The 21,846-nt window shown below is 42.1% G+C and overlaps 1 protein-coding gene across 7 annotated transcripts in view; it reads right to left on the reverse strand.

Moving 5' to 3' along the window:
- TGFBR3 (transforming growth factor beta receptor 3) overlaps window positions 1-21,566 on the reverse strand; it is a 203,583-nt gene extending 182,017 nt beyond the window's left edge. For 2 of the 7 annotated variants that reach the window (XM_082613382.1, XM_082613381.1), the window contains exon 1: window positions 21,304-21,565. The gene's annotated coding sequence lies outside the window, so the exon portion shown is untranslated. Of the gene's footprint in view, window positions 1-21,303 lie in introns of all 7 variants that reach the window. The other 5 variants (XM_082613387.1, XM_082613386.1, XM_082613385.1 and 2 more) reach the window with 3 other exon arrangements.
- Between the last annotated feature and the right edge of the window lie 280 nt (window positions 21,567-21,846).

Consider the following 21,846-nt stretch of genomic DNA (forward strand, 5'->3'; position numbering starts at 1 on the left):
CTCTGTGGAGCTGTGCACGTTAATCTGGGGCTTAAACCAGGTCTGAATGAACCTGTGGAAAAGAAAGGCAAACGGTTCTATTAAAAATATAGACTGCAAATTGCTGACAAGAATATTGGGTAATTATTAAAATGCAGCAATTACAGATACAATAAAGCCAAGCTAAACAGTTTGATGCCCAAAGGCAAACCACAGCAAGTTTACACCGGATCTTAAAACATCTCCAAGGAAGTCCAAGACAAGTTGAAACTTACACACTCCTGCTTCAAACAAAGAGGGAGCTTTTCTTCTTTTAGCTTAAAAGTCCCTCCATAATGTAACTTGTTCAAAAAGAAAATAAACTGCGCAGAATTTTTGTCTAATCTTCCCAATGTGGTGACAGGACCCTAAGGCGGAGGAGAATAAAAAAAGGAAGCATGTCTTTCCATTCAGTGGAACTCCAGTTTGGGCCAAGACTTGCATACATCAGCGCCTTAACACATGACTTAGGGATCAGTTCCCCAACTAGAAGAATGCAGGATGATCAAAGGCTTTGGAAAAGTCACAGATCTTGAATAAAACTAGGGAAATACAAACTCTTCTCCTTCTCTGAGGTTATATCACACTCAGTCTGCAAAGACCAGGGACTCGCCACTCTGGTTTTCTGACCTCACTGTATCTCTTTGGACTTTAAGAACTAAACGCTTCCTTTAGAATATAGGGTACTCAAATCCTGAAAGAATAATTTGGGGTCTACTGTGTAGTAGTCATTTCGCCCACATTTCAAAGTAATGTATTCCATTCAAAGTGTACCAGAACTTATAGTATCTGCAAATGAACAGAATACAATTCTGAGTGGGACTTTAACGGATTTTTTTTAAAAAAAGAATGTGATACTAATTCTTCTAATTTCCTCTGTATCTATTTCTAAGGCCATTAAACTGTGTGCTGCCCCACATTCTCTAGTGATCCAACAGAATTCACAGGGAAAGACCATGATAAGCTGAAAACCCCTACCCAAACAAGTCCCCCAAACCATCCCGGGGTTAAACTAATGTTCAAGAGGAATTGATTGGGAACAGTATTCCCTGGGTTGACCAGGATGTCTTTTAAAGAGAAAATCTTGCTCTATCTTAGTGGAAAAATGTGGTGAAATGATGTCTGGCAATAGGCTAAAAGCCAGCAAGAAAAATTGCTAACTTCCCCTTAGATGGCTAACACAGTGGCTATGAACATGAGATTATTCAAAATCAGAACTTAAATTAGCTTCCAGCCAATCAATTTCTCAATTAAAAGAATTAGCATGCTAAAGATAACATGAACAGCTTTTAAAGTTAGAAGAAGTCAACAGGATTCATGGATGAAGAGGAGCCCAATCTCCAAGCCCAGCACTTGCCCCAAATAATAAGGCAGAGTCAAGACTAGAAACCAGGTCTTTCCATGACCAGCACCCTACCTTGCAGTTCCAGGTCTGTTGCCACAAACTAGGAACCATTTTCTCTCCCTCCATACTCAATCTCTGGAAACAGAATTTTTTTTCGAAGAGAGGGGGAAGCCTACCATGGCTGCCACCAGACATTGGTACTTCCATGTTGACATATGTACTCTGCACAAATCATTACTGATCACAAACTGTGACTTGACTTCAGGACTGTGGGTGGCGGCTATAATAAATAAACAATCCTTGGTGATGTTGTATGACTCAAGTTCTGTGAAGATGAAGCACAAATCTTTGCATAATCATATCTTAACACTAAGACTGTTTAGCCCCCAACAAGGAAAATATTCAACAAATGTGAAGATCTTAAAGACAGAGATATATTGAGTGGAATAAAAAATGGCCATTCCCTAAACTCAAATAGTAAATAACACCTGATTTTCTGGTACCTTCAATATGAAAAGGTTTTCTATCAGATCATTAAATTGTTTCTAGTCTGGTCATTTAAGTGAATTTTTTTGAGAAAGGCATACTGTTAAGTCTGCAAATGGTTAAATAAAAGCTGGTAGAAGAATTGTTCTGATGGATATTCAACATGTAATTCAGGGGATTTAGAAAAGAGGCAGGATGGAGGACATCAATATCTAGCTTGGCAGCCTGTACAAAGGGGTGTGCAACATGTAGAACAGATACTGTTGTTTGTCCGATGACATTTGGATGCCCTTTAAGACTTGTACATGGAGAGAGCAAAGCCACCTTACTGAGTTGCAACTCTCAGATTTCTCTACTACACAGAGAAACTAGCTACTTCCAAATCCCCATTTTCAGACAGATTTGGCACAAAGAGGAGAAAAATCCTGGATTTGGATAGGAAATCTTTGGAATTGCATCTAAGTACAATCAATATTCAATAAATATTTACTACTAGGAGCCAAGCACTGTTGAAGATACCAAGGAGATAGCAGTAAAAAAAAAAAAAAAAGGAGCCAAAAATCCTGCCCTCATGGTGCTTATATTCTAGTAAAAGTAACACCATTTAGTACATTAGGCAAGATATTTAATTTCCTGAGCTTCATTCCTCCCTTCAGTAAATCTTTATTTATTGCTCACTCCATGCCAGGCAATGGGAATATAATGGCCATGAAAAGAGATATGTTCTTTTACCCTCATGGGCTTAAAGTGTGGTGGGATAAACACAAATATGTAATTATACACTATGATAAGGGCCCTAAAGAAAAGGTATCCACAACCTGAAGGATAAGTAGAGATTTAAAAGCTCTGGTGAAGGATGACATTACAGTAGAGGAAACATTACAGGTCACTGATGCTGAAGGGAGCAGCATGGCTGCAAAGTCAAAGGGAAAAGAGAGGAACAGGTTCAAGAAAGAGTTTAACCAGAAAAGTGGAATGATCCGATTACGTTTTTAAAGTTTCCCTGGTATAGGCACTATGGAAAACAGTATGGAGGTTCCTCAAAAAATTAAAAGTAGAACTACCATATCATCCAGCAATTCCACGTCTGTGTATATATCTAAAGGAAGTTAAATCACTGTGCTAAAGAGATATCTGCAAACCCATGTTCACTGCAGCATTGTTTACCATAGCCAAGACATGGAAACAACCTAAATGTCCACTGATGAATGAATGGATAAAGTAAATGTGGTATGTACACAATGGAATATTACTCAGCCATAAAAAAGAAGGAAATCCTGCCATTTGCGACAACATAGATGGACCTTGTGGGCATTATACTAAGAGAAATAAGTCAGTCAGAGAAAGGCAAATACTGTAGGACACATATGTAGAATCTAAAAAACTGAACTCTTAGAAACAGAGAACAGATTGGTGTTGCCAGAGGTGGGGGTGAGGGGTGGGAAAAATAGGTGAAGGTGGTCAAAAGGTACAAACTTCCAGTTATAAGATAAATAAGTTCTGGGGATGTAATGTACAACATGATGACTATAGTTAACAATACTGTATTGTATATTCTAAAGTCGCTAAGAGAATGAATCTTAAAAGTTAACACAAGTAGGGAATTCCCTGGTGGTCCAGTGGTTAGGACTCCATACTTCCACTGCAGTGGGCACGGGTTCAATCTCTGGTCAGGGAACTAAGATCCCACATGCCACATGATGCAGCCAAAAAAAAAAAAAAAAAAAAAAAAAAAAAAAAATGTTCAGGGCCTCCCTGGTGGCGCAGTGGTTGAGAGTCCGCCTGCCGATGCAGGGGATACGGGTTCGTGCCCCGGTCTGGGAGGATCCCATATGCCGCGGAGCGGCTGGGCCCGTGAGCCATGGCCGCTGGGCCTGCGCATCCGGAGCCTGTGCTCCGCAACGGGGGAGGCCGCAACAGTGAGAGGCCCGCATACCGCAAAAAAAAAAAAAAAAAAAAAAAAATGTTTACATGAGTAAAAAAAAATTAACTATGTGAGGTAATGGATGTTAACTAAACTTACTGTGGTGATCATTTTTCAATATATACATACATCAAATCACTATGTTGTATTTTATGCAATGTTATGTGTGAATTATATCTCAATAAAACTGAAAAAAAATTAATTAAAAATAAATAACAATTTCCCTGGGTACCATGTGGAGAAGAGACTGAAGAGAGCCCAGAGTGCTTGGATGTTCAGTTAACACTCTGACAGCAGGTCAGATAAGAAAGATGGTTTGGATCAGAATGCAGCCTCAGTTTCTTCATTTGTAAGAAAATAAACTAACCTTACCTACATCACAGGGCCGTTACAAGAATCAAATGAAATTGTACACATAACAGCATAAAAGCTATCATTACTTATCCTTAGCAGGTCATCTCTACCAAAGAGAATTATTATCCTGAAGCCTAAGAAAGTCCCAATATTCTATGGCTGCCAGTGGAAGGAATAAAAAAAGGAGGATTACTCTTGAACTACCTATACTTGTGGATAGGAATTCCACATGAAGATCCAGTAAAGGAAGACAGGAAGCACAGACGGTACAAGATGTGCAGAGAAGCTGGGCTCTGCTCTCCCCTGCCCTTCTAGGGCCTGGCCCACCCTCACTGCTGTTGGTTACAGAGAGTATAACCAACACATCTCTGGCCCCAGCATCCTTAGTTTTCTTGGGGCTGACCTTCAGTCAGTCCTTAAAAGCCCTCTGTCTATCCCAAGCACAGCAGACCTCACTGCCCAAGGAAAATACAGCAAAGAGGGGAGGGTGGGCATGTACACATCTCACAAGGTTGTGAAGACCAGGTTTTGTTCAAGTTCACAAACTAGGACAGATTTTACGTATGTATGTATGTATGTATGTATGTATGTATGTATGTATGTATGTATTTGTGAGTTAGGTCTTCACTGCTGCGCCCAGGCTTTCTCTAGTTGCGGCGAGTGGGGGCTACTCTTCTTTGCAGTGCAAGGGCTTCTCATTGCAGTAGCTTCTCTTGTTGCAGAGCATGGGCTCTAGGCGTGTGGGCTTCAGTAGCTGTAGCACACGGGCTCAGTAGTTGCAGCTCGTGGGCTCTAGAGTGCTGGATCAGTAGTTGTGGCACACGGGCTTAGTTGCTCCGCGGCATGTGGGATCTTCCCGTACCAGGGCTCGAACCCGTGTCCCCTGCGTTGGCAGGTGGATTCTTAACCACTGCGCCACCAGGGAAGTAGGACAGATTTTTTTACCCACCCATGCAGTATTCCAGGAACTACCTTTCACATTTAATATTTCTGCATCCAAAGATTTCTGTTGCTTATAATTTTAAGCTAGAATTAATAGAGAACTATTCTTGGGGTTCCAAACCTGGCTTACCCAGATGTCTTACACTGGACAAGTCATTTAGCCTCCATCACCCCCTCATCTGTAAAACAGTAATGATATTTTGATTGTAATATATGAGACAGAATATGGGCATGATACCTAAAACAACACCTGGCCCACACAGTACATTTTTTTTAAATAACAGTCATTGCAGTTATTATGATTAAAATACATCTAGTCTTTGAAAAAAAACCAAGCAAACTACCAGTAACAAGATAATATAAATAACAGTTTACATCAAAGTTTGTATTAATTTTAGGATTAGACTTTGTCATCTAGAATTTCAAAAATTCCCTTCATCACCAAAAGATAATGATTCCAAACCTAATATATTAGTCCTAAAGACAGTCCTAATATTGCAGTGCTGTTCCCAAAGGGTAGTAAAGCCGCTGCCTCAACAGCTCTGGCGTTAAGTTACAGGGATCTGGCTACATGGCCCTCCTCAGTTCTACCTTATGATTCCCAAATTAGCTTCAGGGGTTTAGCCTGGGGGCTGCGGAGCTCAGCCTGGCACTGCCACCAAACTAACCCAGCTGCCTAGAGAAAGGAATCAGCTATCACCAGAAGGGCTTATTAAATCACAAAGCTGCAATTATTCCAGCAAAGTCAGCACAGCTGAATATTCTCAGGCCCTAGCAAGCACCAAGCCATTAAAAAAAGCTTTGGGGAAAAAAAATTAAAAATAAAAATAAAATAAAACAACAAAAAAAAAGCCTTTGGAGAAGCTACACCTTCTAGACCTCCAATAGACTATTTTGTACAATATGTACTAATTTACTAAACTATTTGATTCACATCTTTATTTATATTTGCAGGGATTCTGCAAATATATGAATTCAGAATAAACACTCCAGCAACAGACTATTTTGCTAATCACAATTAAGCACATTTTTTTATTCCTCTCACTGACTTCCAATATAAAATTCTTTCTCTTGGGTGGGGCTAATCCCTCAACAGATACGTTTCAATCACTTAACATATTATTTGGTAAGGAAAGGGCTCAGCAGCCCAGGCATTGTGAAACATTAAGAATTAAAACCCTTAGATGGTTGCCCACTGCGGTCAGGATAAAGACCAGAACACTTTGCATGGTTGCTGGGTGTTGCCAACTTAGTCCCACCTCATCTTCTGCATCTTCTCCAGCTATGCTCCCCTTAATTCAGTTTTACCAAAGGGCCAAGCCCTTGCTTCCAGAAGTGATGTTCACGTTTTGCAACTCAGTGACCCTCCATGGTCCCCCTAATATGGTCAATTTCAAACATCTTCAAGGCCTCAGGTCTTTGTATAAGTATTACTTCTTTACGGAGGCCTCCTCTGATTCTCTCGAAGTAGAACGTAGTGCAATTCAACCCTGTTGGTAAATCTCCATGTAATTATTTCCTTCCAGGTATGGTTTTCGCACTCATCTGTTCACTCCAGAAAGAGGGATGACAGTCTCCCTGGCTCACTTGGCATACAGTAGGCATCCAATGAATGTACCATATGGATCGCAAGTATAAAATACTATCTTGTACATTACAATGAGAAACAGTATGAAAAGATGGTGAATTATCAGAACATTTCTCAATAATAAATGATAAGCCAACAGGTAAGAGTTGTATATAAGACAGAACCTACACCTCAGGCAGCTTCAAAGGGACAAGAGAGGCAAGAATTCTGGCATCAACATGTGCTACAAGTTCAGGCAAGTCACTTCATTTGGGGCTTTAATTGCTTCACCTCTAATATGAAGAGATTAAACAAGAAAACCTTTTATTCTCTACCTTACTTATGATTGCCATTATAAGGACTAACAACTAATCCTGAATCTCTCCTATAAAATGAAACTTCAAACACACTTGTGGAAATTTGAAATGCATGATCATGTAATGGCTAGCAGGAATGACAACAAAACTAGAAAGTATTATCCCAGGAATACATTCAACTTGACAATGTAAGTGTAAATAAAATACTAATACTACATTAGCTATTTTTAACACACAACTTATAGAAACAAAAAAACTTTTAATGAATTATCTTACAAGCAAGGCAAGCAACCACAAAACCTGAATTTTGTCAGATCTGCCCATTTCATCAAAACTGCCATTTTTATTCCACTCCTCCAACTCCACGAAATCTATTTGTTCCCCTCACCTCATTCCAAAAGCCACTTCTGAACAATCCCAGCCCACTGTAAACACTGTCTCCTTAAGATCTTGTGTATGATTTGTTCCATGTTATCTTCTGCTCAGAGCCAAGTCAGAATGTTAGAAATAGATAACATGTACTCCAAGCCTTTAATTTTGCAGATTAGCAAACCAAGAATTAGAAAGGCTCGATGATTGGTCCACTGATACACAACTTGTAAGTAGCACAGCCAAGACTTATCCACAGGCTGCTCTGTAATTATTCTGTGGTCATTCCCGTGTTTCTACAACATTCGCCTTCTGATTAGAGGCTAACACCCTGCTTTCTTCTTCTGACCTCACAAAACATCTCAGTTAACATCTACTGAACACCTGCACTGTTTTTCACAATTTCTCATTTCAACCTCTCAACAACCCAAGGAGACAGATGCCCTTAACTCCACTTTATAGTGAGAAAAGTGAGGCTTAAGATGCTAAACCACCCCCAAGGTCACCACCTAATAAATCCTGGCACCAGGATTTGAGCCCAGGTCTGTCTGATTCCACAGCCTATGCTCTTAACCACGACAAACAGGAGCTCCTCCCCTATGGACACCAACCAGGCCCTGCACAGACATTCACTTTCTGATAGGGGCAGTCTGATTAGATCTGACATAAGGGATAAGTTATTTTGTTTTGAAACCACGGAGGCAAGGCTCAATCAGCAGTTTTATTTTACTTCATTCATTCATTATTTATGAGCACCTACCATGTGCCAGGCACTGTTCAGGGAGCTGGGGACACAGCAGTGAACTAAACATGACACTGTTTTCATGGAGTTTACCTTCTAATGAGAGACAGACAATACATAATGTGTCAAATGGTGGTAAATCCTGTGAAGGAAAAATAAAGCAGGTTACAGAGAAAGAATGATGAGAGGAGAAATATTATTTTAGATAGGGTGGTCAGGGAACGTGTGATATTGTGATTTATAAGAAATATGTAATTGGTCTTCATCCTGTTTCTGGCACAAAGCTCTTAAAACCTTTGGAATTTCCTAAGTGACAAGAGAGAGAAAGGTGTCTTTTGTTATGTTAATGAGGTCAGTTTTAGACCCCACCTAAAGATGGGGGGGTGGCTGTCAGGAGAACTAACCACGTGATTAGAGGATCAGAAATTTCAGTCCCACCCCCTCCCCCTCCCCATCCTCAGGAGATTACCAGTGGCCAATGATTTGATCAGTTGTGCCTATGTGAAGAAGCTTCCATAAGAACCCAAAAGGACAAGGTCCAGAGAGCTTCTGGTTGGTGAACACATGGAGGTGCTGGGAGAGTGGGGCACCTGGAGAGGGCATGGAACCTCTGCGCCCCTTTCCCACATACTTTGCCCTATGCCTCTCTTTCATCTGGCTGTTCCTGACTTATATCCTTTTATAATAAAGTGGTGATCTAATAAGTAAAATGTTCTCTGAGTTCTGTAAGCTGCTCTTAGCAAGCTAATCAAGTCCAAGGTGGGGTTATGGGAATCTCTGATTTATAGCCAGCCTGGTCAGAAGTACAGGTAACAATGTGGACCTGCAACTGGGACTGGTGTCTGAAGTCCAAGGAGGAGGTCCTGGGAACCTCCAATCTGCAGCCAGTGGGTCAAAATCCCAGGTAATAACCTGGGCTTTTGACTGGTGAATTAAGTGGACAGTGGTCTTTGAGTCCTTAACCTGTGGAAGATGATGCTATCTCTGGGTGGATAGCAGATAGTGTCAGAGCTGAGCTGAATTCTTAGACACCCTGCCAGTGTCTGAGAATTGCTTGGTGGTGTGGAGGGAACACACTCCCCCAAAGTGGGATCAGTGACCAGAACCCTTTTTAGAAGGACTCTCAGATGAGGTGACATTTGAGCACAGTAACGAGAGGCAGAGCTATGAATATCCGAAGGAAAAGCATGCGAGACAGTGGGGATAGCAAGTGCAAAGGCCCTGCACTGACAGCATGCTTGGTGTGTTCTGGGAGCAGACTACAGTATAGTATAGTGGAAAGGGTGGGGACCCAGCCTACCTGGGTTCAAACCTCTGCCCTGCCTCTTTCCATTGGTATAACTGTGGGCAACTCAATAAACACCTCCATGCCTCGTCTATAAAGTAGAGATAATGATTCTATTTCCCTAATGGGGTTGTTATGAGGATTAAGTAAGTTAATAACATATAAAGCACTTAATACCTCATATGTTCTCAGGGTTCAGGAAATGGTAGCTTTGATTTTTAACTAGGTCATTGACAACAGCTCCATTCAAGACAATTTACTTTCAATTTGATGGTTTTGAATCCCAGGGTTAAATTATGCTGTAGCTTTATACATGGCCAATAACATCCTACTAAGCCTCTGACTTCCTTGGCTGGGCTTCCTGTCCTGATGAGGAGGGCTCTGTAGGAACCATACTGATGTTATCACAAAAAGAGAGGGGGGCAAATGCCTCTACCATCACTGTTACACTAACATAAATGAGTTCTACACCCAACCTAACCCCCACCCGCAAGAACTGGATGCTTCTTCGGAAGTATAATTTACCACCCCTTGGATTTAAGTCATTGGTTTCAAGGGACCAGATCCCCACCAGCACCACTGAGAGAAGCAAGTGGTAGTTTCTTTTTTTTTTCTTTCTTTTTGGCCGCACCTCACAGCATGTGGAACTTCCCCAACCAAGGATGGAACCCGTGCCCCCTGCAGTGGAAGCGCAGAGGTCTTAGCCACTGGACCGCCAGGGAAGTCCACAAGTGGTCATTTCAACTGCTGTCTTGAAAAGGGTTAAAACCTCTCTGCAAAATTAAGACAGTAATTTAATTTTTAAAAAATCCTTTCTCCAATGTCCTTTTTGTCTAACTAAACATTTCTTTTCAAAGAAATAAGAACATCAAAGCAAAACTTAAAGAGTCTGGCCTGGCAGTCTCCAGACTGTTCCTTAGAGCACAGCCCCAAAGCAACTCTAGAAGGTCCAGTGAACAGCCCTGTAGATGGGCCCAGAGCCAAGGGAAGATGTCAGGGCCACAAGGAAACTCCGCTCCTCCGCCCCATACCCTCTCCCCCAGCTCTTTTCTTTAATGCTGTGTTTACTTTTCATCTTTGCAGTCCGATGGGTTAAAGGGCAAACCACAGGCAGAGAGAAACCACAGCAAGCCCTAGCCTTTTAGAGGTAAACTGGGAGTCTTCCCAAACCACTTTTAAGGCTGAGGAGAATCCATGGTTGCTGCTTCAAGTCAGACAATTAAAGATCAAGTCAGACAATTAAAGAGGTCAGTGTTCTAGTCTGACAGGTCTAGAATGAGGCTTTTTAAAAATCAGATTCTCCTTCTAGACATATCTGATGGTTTTCCCTTTTTAATGCCATAAATGTACATTTAACTGGATTTATAAGAAATCCACAAATCTTGCTTATTCTCATTTATTTATTCATCCAACAAATATTTATCTAGTGCCTGCTCAGTCAGTGCAGGACTCTTCTAGGTGTGAGGATTCAACAGGGAATAAAACATATAAAAATCCCTGCCCTTGTGGAGCTTACATTCTAGTCAGGGGAGACCGACGATAAACAAGATATGTAATTATACACGAGGTAGAGATAAATGCTAAGAAAACAAATAAAGCAGAGAAGAGAGAAAGGAAGTATTTGGGAGTCTTTGTGGGTTTTTTTGTTTATTTTGTGTTGAGTAAGGACCTACAAGAAATGAGCTCTGTAGAAAACCATAATTCAAAAAGACACATGCACCCCAATGTTCACTGCAGCACTATTTACAATAGCCAGGACATGGAATTAACCTACATGCCCATCGACAGACGAATGGATAAAGAAGATGTGGTACATACATACAATGGAATATTACTCAGCCATAAAAAGGAATGAAATTGGGTCATTTCTAGAAACGCGGATGGATCTAGAGACTGTCATACAGAGTGAAGTAAGTCAGAAAGAGAAAAACAAATATCGTATATTAACGCATATATGTGGAACCTAGAAAAATGGTACAGATGAACCAGTTTTCAGGACAGAAATTGAGACACAGATGTAGAGAACAAACGTATGGACACCAAGGGGGGAAAGCGGCGGGCGGTGGGAGTGGTGGTGGTGTGATGAATTGGGAAATTGGGAATGACATGTATACACTGATGTGTATAAAGTGGATGACTAATAAGAACCTGCTGTTCTTATTTTAAAAATAAATAAAATTAAATTAAAAAAAAAAGAAGTGAGCTCTGTAGATATTTGGGAGAAAAACATTCCAAGCAAAGAAAACAGCACATGCAAAGACCCTGAGACAGAGTGTGTCTAGTATGAGGAAGGTAAAGCAGGTCAAGCAGCTGGAGCAGAGTAAACAAGCCAGAAAGCAGAGGAGTGAGGTCAAAGAGGTAACAGGCAAGGGAGTCACCGGCTGGTTGTATAGGGCTTTATGGATCATTATAAGGATTGGGGTTTTTACTCTGAGAAAGGCAGGAACAAGAGAGTGTTTTAATCAGAGGAATAACAGCATCTGACTTAGGTTTTATCAGGGCCATTCTGGCTACTGGGTGGAGAATACTGCAGAGGGGCAGAGGGAAGCACTACTCCCAGCTGTGCAGTCTTGGGCAGACCACCTAACCTCTCTGTACCTGGTTGTCCTCCTCTTTAGAGGGACCTGGAGAGAATTATTTCTAAGCCCCAATCTAATGCTAAACTCTATGATTCTGAGTTGATTATTTCCTTTGTCTTTTCCACAAAAGTTATAATTTATATCAGCTGTAAACTTGATCTTTCCCCCAAGCTTTAACAGAAATGGAACCAAGTTGAAGAATTTGACAACATGTATGTCATGCCCATGCCACACACCTAGGATACAAAGAGAGTAAGACTCAATCCCGCTCTAGAAGTATACAATCTGGCAGAAGAAGAAAGTAAGTTCTCACGAGGCAGCAGGAGAAACGCTGCAAGAGAAATACAGAGAGGAAGCAACCAACCACCTGCCAGGGAAGAGCCATGTGAAGCTTCACCACAAAAGCTGACCATGGAAATAGCCTGGATGAGTAAGCAGGGGGCCACAAGGAAGGAGGGAAAGGAGGGGATGCTAGAGAAGAGACCAGTACTAAAGAAACAGGGCATGAGAGCCCAGAGCATGCTCTGGAAACCATAAGGAGTCTGGCATGAGCACAGTGAGGTTCCCAGAAGAAGTGAAGGAATGATGGCTGAAAAAGTAGGCTGAGCTACATTGTAAATAACCAGATATCCCATGCCAAGGATAATGGAACAGCAGACACTTTTAAAATGTAAGAAAGGAAAACACAGATCTGTATTTTAGAAGGTACCAATCATAATGGATGAACAATTTGAGATAGAGATGCTGAAGCCTGGAAAACCAACTGGAATACGTCTGCAATAGTCCAGGTGAGATGATGATTTGGAAATGGAGAAGAAAATGTCAGTTGCAGGGTTTGACCTACAGGCCTATTTTGCCAATTCCTACTCTAGAGCTAAGATTGGTGTTTACATGATGGAGAAAAGTCAAAGGAATAATAATACGTCATGATAAGTTGAAAATTATATGAAATTCTAATTTCTGTGTCCACAAATAAAGTTTCCTGGAACTCGGGGAAAAAGAGAAAATGTCAGTTGAGATCTGCTAAAGGTAAGACACCATGAGATTTGCGGGATTCAGCTGGGGCAAGTAAGCAAAAGGAAACTGAGTATGCCTGAGGCTCCTAGCTTGATAACTGGTGCCACTTACTGACATGGGAAATAAAGGAGTTGAGACTGGGGACCACAGAGAAATTGTATGTCGGGTCTGGGACTTAGTTCTAACAATAAAACCTACAGAATAGCCAGGGAGCTGCTGGAAATAGGGTATAGCATATAAAACTGGGAGTTACTGGCATAGACGTGGCCACTGAAGCATGGACACATGAGCCACTGAACAACGGAGGAGAGGAGGGGAAGGGCAGATACAAGCTGGAGAACGCCGACCCGCACGGAGCGAGGACTGCGAAGGAAAACTGAAGACAGGTCGGGCAGGAAATGGGGAAAACCAGGACAAGTAGTTCCCGGAAACCAAGGTAATAAAACGTGGGGGAGAGTAAAGCAGCAGATGCACCAAAGAGAGGACAATGAAGATGCTGACTGAAAACAAGCACGGAATTTTGCACTTCGCACCTTTTCTGGCGCCCGCCCATCACGGTCACGGTGCAGTGGGCGTGGGAGCCCGCCTGCCGCAGACCGAGTTGTTAACCTGAGGTGAGAAGAAAAGAGCCAACAGCTGCACACCACTGGCCCCGACGGACTACGTTGTTATCAAAGATTCTGTACCATCAGGAAAGTTTTATTCAGCACTCTGGAGGTGTAAGGTGTGAGAAACAGGAACTAGGATCTGTTGGTGGTGATCTTCTGGCGGTAGAAAGGAGATTTCTTAGTTAACACCTGGGTCTCATGGGACCACTAATCCTGAAACTAGCAGCAGGCTTTATTTAAGAAAGGCTAGTTGCTTCCGACAAGTGCTGAGGACAATATCTTCACCCACACATCATCCAACTCCCAGTTAGGCTTCTCACCTCTGATTCTTCTCACACTAGCATCGCTAGTCTTTCTCCCTGAGCAGAGTGATGCTAATCCACAGGGACTACAACTCCGTTCAAAGCACAGTATAAAGTATAACAAAAAACCATAGCATCAACTATCTGGTATGATGCTGGAAGCCCATAACCTGGCACCATTCCGACAGAAAAAGGCTTTACCAGTAATACCAGCTGGGTCCCAAAACACTGAGACCAAGACCCTCAGTCTCAGCAGAAGCTGCCTAACTGCTCTTCTGTTTGCTCTCTGAGAAACAAAAAGGAGCTGAAGGAGGAAGAGTCTTTAATCCTAAAATTATTCTTAATTTCCAATATAGAATGCTTGAAAAACATTTGAAAACCAACAGAATAACTAGCAGATTTTTTTAAAATGTGCATCTATGGTCCTTTCTCCTTTACCCTCTGAAAAAAAGCAACCCAACCCCCAAATGATCATTTTTCTTGGCCTAATTTCCCTATTTTTGTGATTTATAATTGGAAACAGGCTGTTTTTTCCTGGCTTCAGAGAACAGGATCTTCAGAGCTAAAAGAGTTGCCAACTACAGAACCTCAACCTTAGCAAAATTTCTTTTGCAAATCTCTTACCTGTATAACTACTTGAAATATATATGAATTCCAAAGAAAACATTTAAATGCTCATTATTATGCAAAAGTGAATTTTCTCCTAATAAATTAGACACTCCCCTCTCTCTCCTAGCCTCCCTACTCAGTTAAGCTAAGTGGGACCCTGCTGTGTGTTCAGTTATCTCCCATTTGAACATTACCAAATCCTCACCCAACAACGTATCTATATACGATACTTTCTGGAAGTGGGGTTTTTTTTCTTTTGGTTTTTTGTTTGTTTTTATTTAGTAGAACTGCCTCTACATGAAACCTCCCTGTTTGCCCACACTGAATGAAATTAAAACCTTGAATATCATAGACAGCAGCCACTCTAATAATGAAATAAAGATGCCTCGAACTGAAAAAGGCATAAGTACCAAAAAAAAAAAAAAAATGAAATGTATCAAGTAGGTCATCCTTCCCCTGGCTCCTGTGTCAAAAACATGATGCATCCAATGGCTGCACAGCATTGTAATGGATAAGTATGATGGACTCAAAACAAAAAGGCAGGTGTTACATATTTTTCGTGATTCACATGGTATATCATGAATACACAAGTAACTATCTCTATAAAGACACAAAAATAAGAAAACCAAGAGGAATGTCTGCTCAGAAAGGCTTTGACAAAAAGAGATAGAACAGCAATAGTAAACATGCCCATTTAGAAGATCAGAAACTTCTCCCACACACATAGGGAAGACCTTACACTGCACTGATGCAAAATGTATGTAATGAGTCAATGGTGCTTTCCCTCGAAGTTGATTTTGTGCCAGCCAATTGCACAAAGTAGAATATAACAAAATGCGACGTTTATTCTTTATGGACACTTAGAAGGAGAGTTTTGTGTTTGAGTATGTTTTGTTTTAAAGAAAAAAAAACAGAAAAGAGATAAAACAACACAGGGAGTATCACACAAAAGTACTTAGGGTACCACATGAACACAGGGTTTTGAGACTGGAATCTAAGTATTTCACCCCAAATAACCTTCCAAGTATTAAAAAAAAAAAAGCAACATTCTGCTCCAGCAATCATCATACAGTTAATTATGAAATGAAATTTGCAAATAGCCACCAGTGTATTTTTGCATCCAATGACCAATTTCATATGTCAAAACACATAAATTACTAAAAATGCTAACTGAATTATACTCCCAAAAGGAAATCTTTTCACACACCAACTGAAATTAAGTATTCATCAAGTTTCCATTAATAAAATAGTATAATAAGAATTTAAAAAAAGAACTCCAAAGTTCTGCTAGACCCTCCACCTGGTCCACTTGGTGTTCTTACCCATCACTGGTGGTTAGTCATCATGCCTGTAAACTCCAGAGCTTCTCCCAGGGCAATCTGATCACAAGGAAAACTCAAGGACTAGGATCTGTAAAGACTATTTTCTAAAGATCATTTTTTTTTCAGGGACTAATCAACTTGAATATGTTTTTACAAATGGTCCATCTGCAAATTCAAACAAAAACCTGACCTTCAGCATGTACCAGAAAAATGAATTATGTGCTTGGAAGGACATAACAAACAGCACCCAATTCTTCCTTCTTCTGCAAAGAGCACGGAATTCTTAAGTCCCCTTTCTCCCAGAGCCCAGTGTCCTAGAGGCAGGGAAAGTATATGCTTCTGGATTACCATCCTTTTCCTTAAAGTGAAAACAGAGCTAATACTTCAGACTTGATTCTAAATTATTACTGTGGCAACAATTTAACATTAAATCCTAAAAATGAACTTTTATATCACTCTGAGTCCTCTTCCCAGACTTGAAGCTTTCGGCATTAAAGGAATTACCAGCACTAACAATAGACTTTAATCTTTTTTTTCTTATAATTATCTTGAACAGGAGATATCAGGATAGCCTAAGGGTGTGCTTCTGGAGCCCATGTTTCAGACCTTCAGGGATAATCTCAATTTTAAATATGGTCTCCATCTCTTATACCCCTACTTGTCAGCCTATTAAGTCTTACTGTTTGGGCTGGAAAACTGAAGAATAAAACAAGTAAAATAAGGTCCAAATAAGAGGGGCCTCAACGCAGAAATTTTATGAATGTTGCTTCAAACATTAAATACTGCACACATCTTGGTTGAGAAATAAAAATTTCTCCCTAAGAGAAGGAAGAATGCTCAGAAATCTGTGCTAAATCTTAAAACTTTGCAGAGAAAATAAATCTCAATGTCAGTTAACAAACAAATGTGCTATTTCAAAAGATATAAAAGAAATCTAGAAGTGGACAGAGCCCAGGAAATGGACCCAAATCCTTTTTTGTAAGGCACTTCCAAGCTGTGTTGATTTATTTCTGCTTTACTAGAAACCAAACAAATTAGCAAAAGCTTGTGTTTTATGAAATGCTACAAAAAGACAATGCTATCATTCCAAGTGTTACTCTGAAGATGTGGAACCAGAGAAATTACTGCCATGAATCTTGGTGCAGTAATTTTCTTCCAAAGCCACAAATGCCTTAGATTCACTCGTTTATATTCCAAACTATCCATGTTCCTAAAGGCAATATAAGATTGCTTTAAAGTTAAAGACCCTTAAAAACATTATCTAACTTGAGTCATGCAAAGTTCAAAAAGTAGTTAACATTTTTTAAGTTTCAAAATTTCAAAAGAAGTTGAAAAACATAAGAAAAACACTCCTGTGGACAGACTGATACAGTGATAAAATCATTTTCAAAATAACTGTTGAGTAAAAAAAAAAGAAAGAAAGAAAAAAACGAAGACTGTCCTCATTAACTAATGAACCTGACGATTATAATTAGTTTTTGTCCAATAGCAATGAAAGAAGAAAAAAAAAACATTTTCAAAATGGATTATCAAGAAGAGGGGTAATTTTAAATGACCACAGAGCAAATTCATCCAGGAAAAATATTACAGCAATGTTAACAGTTAGCAGTCATCCTCTAAATTTTAACGGTTCTGTCTGTTAAGCTTAAGATGTAAAGTCAGGAATTTCCACAAATTTATGATCCCAAGAAATTGGTCATCACTTAGGTACTAAAGAAGTCAGCAGAGATCACCTTAGTACTCAAAGGACATTTGAGTCCCCTAGGCACTTAGGCCCAGAGCAGGCCCTCAGAAAAGCAAGAGTCACCTGACTTTTACAAGATACAATCAAGTTTGCATGCAAAAAAGAAAGATTAATTCCTTTGAGTCTTCAAAAGAATGGGACAACAGTTCTCTTTAAGCAAAAAATTTTGTCAATGTGCATAGGCCTAAACCCTAGGAAGCCTTAAGGCCTCCTGCTATCAGGACTGAAAGAGGATGGTTAATTTGTCAAACTCCAACACCAGGAACCTTAAGCCTATTAGGGAGTTGGGGCCTGATAAATGTTTGCTGAATAAGTAAACTAGATGAGACCCTGGAAGACTAAATTAGACTCTAAACAAAATGCTACTCTGAAATGTAACTGCAATGCTGAGATTTAGAAAGAAAGAACTAAATTTGAAAGGTATTTTAAAATAGGATCCACGGGCTTCCCTGGTGGCGCAGTGGTTGAGAGTCCGCCTGCCGATGCAGGGGACACGGGTTCGTGCCCCGATCCCGGAAGATCCCACATGCCGCGGAGCGGCTGGGCCCGCGAGCCATGGCCGCGGAGCCTGTGTGTCCGGAGCCTGTGCTCCGCAACGGGAGAGGCCACAGCAGTGAGAGGCCCGCGTACAGCAAAAAAAAAAAAAATAAAATAAAATAAAATAAAATAGGATCCACATGCTTCCCTCGTGGCGCAATGGTTAGGAATCCACCTGCCAGTGCAGGGGACACGGGTTCGAGCCCTGGTCTGGGAGGATCCCACATGCTGCGGAGCAACTAAGCCCATGAGCCACAACTACTGAGGCTGCGCTCTAGAGCCCGTGCTCCTCAACAGGAGAAGCCACCGCAGTGAGAAGCCCGCACACCGCAACAAAGACCCAACGCAGCCATAAACAAACAAATAAATAAATAAATAAAAGGGAACGAATTCTAAAAAATAAAATAAAGTAGGATCCACCTGACCCCTAACTTGGTAAATAAAGTTAAGTCCCTACTACCTCATACTCAAGAAACAAGAAAGGAAACTGGCCTACAAAATTCAGACAAAGATTGAAAACCTTTTTTAAAAGTCAGTTTAACTGTTTTTGCAAGCATGTTAATTCCTAAATATGGTTTATATATTTATCTATAGACACACCGCATCTATACTAAACAAATATGATACTTCTGAACTATTGCCATACTAAAATACAAGCCTCTGAAAAATGCACTGGAATAGAAATGCTGTTACTCAGCATAACAATCCCTTATCGTCTTGCACTCAGATGTTAATGAAAAATGATAATGACAGGATTGTGAGTACACCAACCTCCCTGAGAACAAATTCACTATATCCAGTTTTCTACAAAAGACAAATGAGCATCATTACAAAAAGATTCACAATGGATCTCTCCAGACTCCCAGTTCTCCTAGATAATCTGAAATATCATTCAAAGTACACAAAATTATTTTACATATGCCTCTTAAGGAAAACAAATGGCAATAAACCGTGTGTGTACTTAATATCTGTCTGGACACCAGAGAGTTCTTGACATATATCCAACATGTAGGCCCTGTCCTCAAAGTCATTCTTAACAGTAATCAGTTGAAATTAAACCCAGTTCTCCATAGTCGACTCGGAAGGCAACTTGGTTATTTTGCTAGATAAAGCCACAACATTTCCATTCCTGAAATGTATGTTTAATACTCTAAAAACTGGTTTAGGTGCCTAACGGACATCAATACATAGTGTGTTATGCTCCCCCTATTGGTTAATATTCAACATAACAATGAATTCCCCAGGGGTTGCCTTTGAAGTGCTGGGGTTCAAAAGTAAGTTGGTGATTTTTATGTTTAAAAACATGAGCTGGATCAACAGTTGTTAAGCAAAGCTGCCATATAATGGTCAGATTCCATCAAAACAGGAAAAATTAAAGTTGACAAATGACAAAGACAAACTGAAGAGCTGAAAACATGCTAAAGCCTTGAAACACTAAACAATGCAGAATTAAAGCCAAAAGCAGAGAACATCAAGAAACAGAGCAACATCCTTTAGCTGACACAATGGCATGAAATCAATTTCATTTTAATAGCCCTTAAGGGGGTAAGAATTATTTCCCTGCCTCCTGTGCCAACCCCAAGCTGTTTCCTAAGGAAGCCATGTAACACTGACCAACGATGTCCAGAGAATTAATAAAAGAAATGAAGATTAAAGATCCGAATTAATTAATACAAATCAGAGTTCTATGTATAATTACTTGGAGTCAGTTTCAGAGGAGTTGTAATTTGGCGCCCCCCTAGGCAGATCGCCTAAATTAATCACAGATACCTGATTTGTGTTTCAGGAGATTTGTGTTCAACTCAAATGGGAAGCTGAAGGATGGGAGAAGATGCCTGGACTCACTGCACACAAATCTGACTGCACTTGCTGCTCTCTGCTGAGTGACTAAGCTAGCCCTGGAGTCAGACAGAACTAACAGTTGTGTAATAGCTTGGGCAAGTAACTAACCTCTAGTGTCTTACCTGTAAAATAGGGCTATTAATAGTGTTTTTTCCAGAGGGTTGGTGTAACGATTAACTGCCCTAAGTATTAGGAGAGTGTCTGGCACAGAGTTTGAGCCCAATAAACGTGAGCTATTATTATTACCGGAAATTAATAGCTAATTTCACACTGAAGTACCTGTTTGCAATCTAAAGTACCATTTCAGAAAAATTAAAAGGTCTTGACATGTGCTTTGCTACTTGTAGAGACTTCTCTCCTCCCAAACCGCTCGCTTACTTCTCTTGGAAGGGATGCGGAGTTCAGAAAAGGCCTGGTTCCCTATCTCAGTCTGTCATTCCTACCATCCCGTACCCTCCCTGCTCTTCTCGTCCCCACTGGGCTCAAGACAAGCACCTCTAAGAGCCATGCAGCGCTTGCCTGGCGCCGGGCACTGCTCTAGTACTTTATATATTTTAAATCATTCAATCCTCACAGTAACCTTATGAGGCCAATACTGTTATTATTCCCATTTCACAGCTAAGAGAAATTCCCATTTCTCTCAGCTCCTTTTGTAGGCACATTAAGTTCTACTCTGTCAAGGTAATTCAAGCTTGACAAGCCGGTTCCCTACACTAAATGATTCTGGAAAGTGGGGCAAACGCCCTAATAAGAACAAGACTGCAAGAAGATTCTCCTAGCAACAGTCCAAGTTTCCAGCGTATTCTAACCAAATAAACTGGCTAAGGTGGCTAGTAAGTTAACGCGGGAAGGAGGATTTTCTGCGGGGCTCCGAGCTGCAGCGCTCGGCGCCTCCAGCACCGCACCCCGAGGGCGCGGCCCGCAGGGAGCGTAGCTCACGTCGGTGCTCGAGTCCCGGGGCCGCAGCCTCTGCAACGGCAACTGCGTGCAAACCCACAACAAATCTCTCCCACCGACGCTGTCACGAGCGCAGTGGGAAGTGGCCAGCGCGCCCCGCGGAGGTAAGAAACCGCGGAAAGGAAGAGTGAGGGCAGGCGCGGAGTAGATGTCTTCGCCAGCACAGTGCAGCGCCCCGAGCGCTGCCCACCCCGGGGCGGCCGCTGCCCACGCACCTCGGAGTGTAAACACTAACAGACCAACGCCGCCCCCACAAGCCCGGGGGTCCGGGCGGCCGGAGCGACCCCCGGCCGGGAAACAGGCGCGGACCCCAGCGCAACGCCGACAGGCACCGCGCAGCCTGCAGAGCCCTCGGCCGGAACGGGTGCTGGGCTAGCGGTGCGGCCAAGGGCGTCCCGGCGCCGGCGGCAGTGCCGCGGGGCCGAGCCGGCGCGTACCTTGGAGGCGATGTGTCAAGCGGAGATCCACCCGCCACAAGCTGGAGGAAAGCAGAGCGAAGTTTCCCCGCCCCGCGCCCGGCGGCGGCGAGCTCCGGCAGCTGCTGCGCCGCGGCGCAACTACGCCATCCGGACCCGCCGGGGACTTTCTCCTCCTGCAGGGAGCTCAGGGAATCGCGCAGGGAAAGTGGCCGGGCACGAGAGCCGCCGACTTCCCTCCCTCACTCACTGGGAAGAGGAAAGCGCCGCTCGGCGTCCCCGAAACCCTCGATTACCCCCATCGGGCCGACCCAGCGCACTCGCTCCCCCTCACACACGCGGGCGGGGACGGGCAGGACGCCACAGCAATCAGCGTGCGGGGGGAAGGGCGCTCCTCCTCCGCGGTCCCCCCGGGAGCTCCGGGCCGCCGAGAAACTCCTCCTCCCGCCGCCCGCCTCCTCTCTCTCTCCTCCCCCTTTTCCTCTCAGGCTGAAGGATGAACCCCGAGCGCTGCCACAGCTTGCCTTTCCCTTCGGACTGCGGAGGGAGGGAGAGGAGAGGAGT

Source organism: Mesoplodon mirus, assembly GCF_964341445.2.
Source record: "Mesoplodon mirus genome assembly, chromosome: 3".
Classification (NCBI taxonomy): domain Eukaryota; kingdom Metazoa; phylum Chordata; class Mammalia; order Artiodactyla; family Ziphiidae; genus Mesoplodon; species Mesoplodon mirus.